Below are 8,133 nucleotides of genomic sequence, written 5' to 3'. Positions count from 1 at the left end.
CCCGGCTGCCAGCTCACTTTTTTATTCTTTTACATTTTAAATTTTTGCTTCTCTTTTGTGCTTTGTTGTTGTTAGTGTTCAATGGAGATAATTTACATATAGTAAAATGCACAGATCTTAAATATATAGTCTGAGGGTATCTTAGTTCATTTTCTGTCACTTTAAGTGAATATCACAGACTGGGTAATTTACAAAGAATAGAGGTTTATTTAGCTCATGGTTCATGAGGCTGGGAAGTCCAAGAGTAGGGCACCAGCATCTGGTGAGGGCCTTTCTGCCACATCATGACATGGTGAACAGCATCACAGGGTGAGAGAGAGGAAGCATGTCAGCTTAGGTCTCTCTTCCTCTTCTTGTAAAGCCACTAATCTCATCATGGGGGCCCCAACCCAGTGACCTCATCTAATCCTGATTACCTACCAAAGGCCACACTTTCAAATACCATCACCATATGAATTTAGGGATTAAGTTTCCACACAAAATTTGGGAGACACATTCAAATCACAGCAGATGGGTTTTGAAAAATGTACACATTCATGTAACCAACACCCCAATAAAGATATAAAACATTTCCAAAAAGTTCCTTCATGTTTCTTTTTCTGTTTTAGAGTTTCATATAATTAGAAGCATATATAGCATGTACTCTTCCGTGTCAGACATCTTACTTTCAGATTAATGCTTTTCAAAATCAAACATGTCACATATATCAATAATTCTTCAATTTTTATTCCTGAATAATATTTTATCATATGAATATTACACAATTTGTTTATCTAATCTCCTGTTGATGCACATTTGGGTTGTTTCTAACTTAGGACCATTATAAATAAAGCTGCTATGGGTGTTCTTGTATAAGTCTTTCCATGGATACACAATTTCATTTCTTCTAGGTAAAAACCTAGAAATGGATTGCTGGCCATTAGGATATGTGTTTGCTGAACACTTAACAAAACTATCAAAGACTTTTCCAAAGTGGTTATACTATTTTATAATCCCACCAGCAATGTATGTGAGTTTGGGTTTGTTCTGGTCTGTTCAGGCTACTACAACAAAATACTTCAGACTTGGTAATTTATAAACAATACAAATTCATTGCACAGAGTTCTGGAGGCTGGGAAGACGAGACCAAAGAGCTGGCAGATTCAATGTCTGGTGAGGTCTTGCTTTCTGCTTCCAAAATGGTGCCTCCTATGTGTCCTCATGCAATAGGGGCAAGGCAGCTCCCTTCAACCTCTTTTAAAAGGGCACCAATCCCACTGATGAAGGCAGAGCCCTCATGACTTAATCATTTCCCCAAAGGCCTCATCTCCTAATTCTATCACCTTGGGTATTAGGTTCCAACATATGAATTTTGGGGGGACAAACAGACCCCCAGATGTGGAGCAGGGTTGCTCCACATCCTCTCAAACACTTTATACAGTCTTTTAAATTTTAGTCATTCTGGTGGGTGTTTAGGGGTACCACACTATAGTTTTAATTTTTGTTTCTCTGATGACTAATGATGTATCAGTCATTTATAAACCTTACTTTATAAAGTTTCTATTCAAGTCTTTTAGCCATTTTTAAATTAGGTTTGTCTTTTTCTTAATCTGTAGGAGCTCTTTATACATTCTGGTTATGAATATATGAATCATTTTGTAAGATACATATATTGTGAATATTTTCTCCTAGTCTGAGGCTTATGTTTTTATGTTCTTAAGAGAAATTTTGAGGAACAGAAATTTTTAATTTTGATAAAGTCAGTTTATCAATTTCTTATTTTATACTTAGCATATTTTATGTCTTGTCTAGCGAATCTCTGCCTAAGCCTAGGTAGACAAAATATTCTCTTATGTTATCATCTCTCTGGAAGCATTAAAATTTTAGTTTTACATTGAGATCTATGACCCATCTTGAATTAGTTGTTGTATATGGTGTAAGATTAAGGTCAAGTTTCATTTTTTTCCACAGACAAATACCCAGTGGTTTATCACCAGTTATTGAAAAGACTTTTCTTTCCCCACTAAATTACGTCAGCACCTTTTTGGAAAATCAGTTGACTGAGTGAATTTATTTCTAGACTCTCTATTCTGTTGCACTGATACATATTTCTATCATAAGGTTTCTCAACCTCAGCACTATTGACATTTTGTGCTGGATAATTCTTTGTTATGTGGGCTGTTATGTGCACTGCAGGATGTTTAGTATCATCCCTGACCTGTATTCACTAGATGGCAGTAGTACCCACTCCCCCAATTGTGACAACCAAAAATGTCTCCGGACGTTGCCAAATGTCTCCTGGGGGAGAACCACTGGAAAAATCCAATACCACCTGACTTGCAATCATATAGTATAAGATGTCTAAATTTGTTCTTGTTTTTGAGATTCTATTGGCTATTCTGGCTCCTCTACATTCCTTCATAAAGTTTAGAATCAGCTTACCAATGTCTACAAAAAAGCCTGCTGGGATTTTGATGGAGGTACGTTGAATCTGAAAATCAGTTTGGGAATATTAGCAACAGCTTTGAATCTTTCCACCCACGAACACAATATCTCTCTATTTATTTTATTTCTCTTTTTATTTCTTTGAGCAATTTTGTAATTTTCAGTAAAGAAATTTTGCACATCTTTCAGTAAATTTATTTCTCAGTATCTAATGTTCTTTGATGTTATTATACATGGTAATTATTTCATCTTCAAACTATAACTAGTACATAGAAATCAAATTGATTTTTGTATGTTGACTTTGTGACTTTGTATATATTATAGCCCTGCTAAATTCACTTACTGGCTTGAGTAGTTATTTCATATATTCCTTAGGATTTTCTATATACACAGTCATACCATCTGCAAAAAAAGACAATTTACCCCTGTATGTACATTAAAAGTGGTGAGAGCAGACGTCCTTGCTTTGTTCTCAATCTTTGAGGGAGAGCATTTCCATATTCCAAAAGTGTGATGTTAGCTATCAGTTTTTCATACATGCCTTTTTTAGGATGTAGAAATTCTTTTCTGTTCTTAGCTTGCTGTGAGTTATATAACAATTGGGTTTTGAACTTTGTCAATGCTTTTTCTACATCCATGGAAATGATCGTATGGTTTTTCTTCTTTCTTTGGTTAATGTGGTTGTATGATAAAGAATTTAACCTTGCCCCAAAATGAGGTCTGGCCTTTGCCCTTGATTTCTGGAAAGTAATCTCTAAGGTTTTAGGATGTCATGCCTGATAGCACTAACTTTGTTCATAAGAAAACTGACTATACCAGATTGTATATAGGATGGGGGCTGACCATGCCAGAAAGGTCAACAATGTGATTTAGGGTAGAGGCTTTGAGTCACACAGTATCAGCTCAAATTCCTGAAGGGCTGGAAACTGAGATTAACCACATGGGCATTCAATCATGCCTATGTGATAGAGCCCCAGTAAAATCTCTGGACACTGAGGCTTGGGCAAGCTTCTTTGATTGGTAACATTCCATGTATTTTGTTACAGTTTGCTGCTGGGAAAGTATAATAACACTGTCCTGACTCCACAGGGTCAGTGGAAGCTCTACATTTGGCACTTTTTTTGGACACTGCTCTATGCATGTCTTCCCTGATTTGTGTCTGTATCCTTTAGCTGCAGTAAAACGTGACATGAGTATAACAGCTTTCAGTGAGTTCTATGAGTCCTTCTAGTGAATTATAAAAACTGAGGGTGATTTGGGGGATCCTGAAACTTACAGTTGGTGTCAGAAGTGAGGATGGTCTTGTGTGGACACTGTGATTCCTCTAACTTTGTAATTGGCTGAACTCTTACAGTGGTGAATTACATTGATTTTCAAATATTAGCCAATCTTGTATTTTTAGGTATGGTACCAAGATCTTCATTCAAGAATAAAAGACTCATTTCTCTAGCCACTGAGATTGTTGTAAGCAGAGAGCTCCCTCAACTGTCAGCCACTTTTAGGAGTGTCCCAGCTGAAGGAATTTACTTTTCCTAGGGTCCTATCCCTTTTCTGGAATGACCCACATCCAATGGTTGATTGATGTGGTGTTATAAAGGTCTGCCCTGGCTGGATACAGTAGCTCACACCTGTAATCCCAGCACTTTGGGAGGCCAAGGCGGGAGGATTGCTTGAGTCCAGGAGTTCCAGACCGGCCTGAACAACATAACAAGACCTCATCTCTACAACAACTAAAAACAATTAGCCAGGCATGGTGTCATGCACCTGTAGTCCCAGCTACTCAGGAGGCTCACTTGAACCCAGGATTTTAAGGCTACAGTGAGCTATGATCATGCCACTGCACTTCATCCTGGGTGACAGAGTGAGACCCTGTCCCCATGCCCATCCAGGACAACTCAAAAGCGCCATTCCAGCTCCAGAACTTCTTGCAGGATCAGCTGAGGTCTTTGTTATGACTACATTGTCATTTAATACTCAACTCAGCTCAGTTTTGCTTCCTTTCCCTTCCTCTTGATTCCTAAGAGCATTTCCTAATAAAATGTTCTGCACACTAGAGTCTTCTCAGAGTTTGTTTCCCAGGGAACTCAACACATGGCAGCTGGTAATGAGTGGTCCAAGATAACAAGTGCTAAGATGTGATTTTGCAGTCAGATAATCTGATGTCGAGCTGGCAAGAGGACATCATTACTCATAAATAGCCCCTATACAAAGTAGAAGTGCAATTGTTAAATCTTTCCTTGGTAGTGAGTTAGGATGATGTGCCAATAGAAAGAAATGCATAAGCTGGTGCAATATATCAGGTATTTGAGATTTATGAGAGTAACAGTAAGTATAAAGACAGTAGCATTGAGTGGCTATGGCTAAACTTGACTAAAACTCTGGAAAAAGATAAGAAAAAGCAGAGAGTGATTAACCAACAGTTAAAAGCTAAGTTTGAAAGCCAGAGAGCCTCCTTGGTAGGATGTAAAAAAAGATATTATCTCCTGCAGTAGAGGGTAGAGAAAACTGAAAACCAGTATTAGGACTTAACAGAATAGCCAAGTGCCAAAGAAGGGTAAATTCCTAGCAGAGCAGGTCTTTTAGGCCAGGGTCACGCCTCTGGGTAGGAAAGAAAAGGTCTCTGACACAAGGGATGGTGATATCTGGGTTAAAACATCTAAAAATCTTGAATCCCCAGATTTCCCTGAACCCTCTGAGTGCAGAAGCGGCCCATTCTTCCTTAGTAAGGGATAATGCATTCCCCACCTCCACCCTTGCTTGAAGACAGCACAGAGGCCTCTTCACTACAAGACATCATGAGCCTCCATCAAGCTATGCTCCCACATCCCTCCTGGCTACTAGACCAATAACTAGGTTAAGTCAATAAGTAGCCAGGCTGGGGATGTGCTGGGCCTCATAAGGGAGGAAAGGGACTATTCTGAAAAGGAGCTACCATGACTTAGACAACATGTACCAGCAGAAGCTGGGAGCACATGTATGACACTAGATACTAAGGCTCCTGGACCAAGGACAGGGACACATAAATTTGCACACAAGGGAATTTTTCAAAATGGGAATACTCTCCTCGGATATAAGATTTAATGTCCTAGTGAAAGACAGGAATTGATAGTAGGAGAATGTACTTTGTTTTGTATGAAACAAATTGTCTGAGATTAGAAAAATATGTTCTCATTGATTCTAACTGATGCCATTTGCTTCTGTAACCGTGCTTGCTTTTAGTTGTTTGTTAAATATAGGAGTAAGAGCAGGAGTGACTCCATGACAAGCTGAATGTCCTGGAATAGGCCTAAGTTTCAGTTTCCCCGAAACCGAAATGCGGACCACAACTGGCGCCGGCGCGAAAATTGAAAATCTCGAGGCTTGGGACCACCCAATCAGGAGTCAAAACAATCCTCCACTTTCAAAGGAGCCAATGGATGAAGGGGGAAGGGGGATGGTGGGCCCAGCATGTCGTGTGCCACCGGTGTGTCGTGCGCAACAGAAAGTATAAAAGCTTCACTCTTACCCCAGGGCGGGGTCCTGGTTCATAGGGAGGCCACTGCGTTGGTGCTCTGGGACTTGGACCCTAGCTCGAGCTAGCAAATAAACTCCTTTGCCATTTGCATCCTCGGTGACTCTGTCTCTCTGTTCCTGGGGCCGAGGGGAACTGGATCTAACACTAGCAGTGACCCTAGAGAATGATCCAATCAATCACACTGCTTGGATGGCTCCTGGAATCCTGGAAAATACAATGGTGCAAACTAAGTGAGGTAAAAGTGCAAGAATTGACGTGGCAGACAGTGGAGGAAGGGACTGAAAGGTTCAGAGAAGAGGGAGTGTTAGGGTGGAAATGTTATGAAAGACTAGGAAACCCACCATACCATTGTGTCCCATGGAAGGACCCAAGATTACACTATTTACCAAAGCAATAGGAGTGCAATAGGGAGAAGGGCACAAACAGGACCAAGCTCAGCAGTGGCTCTCCTCTGAAGACCATAAGCGGTAGGAGTAGATATTGCTACAGAACTGAGCTTATTAGTAGCAATGGGGATGGTAAGACTGAGATGTTAGAGTCCAGGTTGTCAGGGCTAAACCACTAGAAGAGAGGTGAGGCAGGCTTGCTTTGTGTATTTATGTATGTATTTATTTGTTTATTTATTTATTTTTATAGACAGGGTCTCCTTCTGTCACCTAAGCTGGAGTGAAGTGGCACAGTCATAGCTCACTGCAGCCCCAAACTCCTGGGCTCAACGATCTTCCTGCCTCAGCCTCCTGAGTAGCTAGGACTACAGGTGTGCGCCACCATGCCTGACCACTTTTTATTTTTTAATTTTTTGTAGAGACGGGGTCTTGCTATGTTGCTCAGTTTAGTTTCAAACTCCTGGTTCTCAATCGATCCTCCCTCCTTGCCCTCCCAAAGTCCTGGGATCACAGGCGTGAGATACTGCACCCAGCAAAGGAACCATTTTAATGAATAGCAATGCCAGAGTGGCAGACAAGGAGGCCAGACCTATGTGGAGAGTTATGGAAATAATTAACAGGACAGGACACCTCTAGGTGCAAAATAGACAGCCAACAAGGGGGCTGCTCAATCTGTAAAATCAAAAGAAATCAAGAATGTGTGATCAGGAGGCTGAGGACAGCCACTCCCAATAAAGGGGCACAATCCTTGCCAAATTTCTGGGTTTGATGCAGTTTTTTTCTTCAGTGAATTTTTTAATAGAATTCACCACTGTAACCATCTGTGCCCCAAGTTTCCCTTTTCTGGAAAGTTTTAAACAATCGATTTTCTTTTCTTACTTGACATAGAGCTATTCTGCTTTTGTTTTTCCTTGGGTCAATTTTGTATTTTGCAGGAAACTTGTGCATATCATTTAAGTTGTCCATTTTGTTGGAATAAAATTAGTAATATTCTCTTATTATCCTTTCATAACCCTTCTTTCACTGCTGATATTGGTGATCTATGTTCTCTCTCTCTGTCTCTCTCTCAATCTAGGTAGGGTTTATTAGTTTGCTAGAACTACCACAACAAAATACCACAAACCGGGTTCTATTGCCCAGGCTGGAGTGCAGTGCCATGATCATAGCTCATTGCAGCCTCAAACTCCTGAGCTCAAGCCATCCTCCTGCCTCAGCCTCCCAAGCAGCGAGGACTACAGGCACATGGCTAATTTTCAAATTTTTTGTAGAGATGGGGTTTCACTATGTTGCTCAAGCTGGTCTTGAACTCCTGGCCTCAAGAAATCCTCCTGCCTGGGCCGCCCAAAGTGCTGGGATTATAGTCGTGAACCACCACACCCAGCCTCTCCCTACATGCCCAGTCTCCTCCTCCTCTTATAAGGACACCAGTCCTATTGGATTCAGGCCCCATCCTTATGACCTCATTTAACCTTAATTACCTCTTTAGAGGTCCTATCTGCAAAGACAGTCATATTGGGAGCTAGGGCTTCAAAATATGAATTTGGAGGTGGCAGGATGAAAAACTTCAGTCCATAACATAAGGAAGTTATTAATTTTCTAAAGTATATTTCCATGAACCAGCTTTTCTTTGTTATTTTTTCCATTTGTCTTTTTTCTATTTCATTGACTTCTCTTTTCTTTATTATTTCTTTCCTTATGCTTACTTCAGGTTTACTTTCCTCTTTTTTGTCTATCTTCTTATAATGAAATCTTAGTCATTATTTAAGACCGTTCTTCTTTTCTAATACATGGATTTAGACCATGCATTCC

This window comes from Propithecus coquereli, unplaced genomic scaffold (assembly GCF_000956105.1).
Source record: "Propithecus coquereli isolate 6110/MARCELLA unplaced genomic scaffold, Pcoq_1.0 Scaffold6, whole genome shotgun sequence".
In the NCBI taxonomy this organism is placed as follows: domain Eukaryota; kingdom Metazoa; phylum Chordata; class Mammalia; order Primates; family Indriidae; genus Propithecus; species Propithecus coquereli.
Note: the sequence above shows the minus strand (reverse complement) of the source record.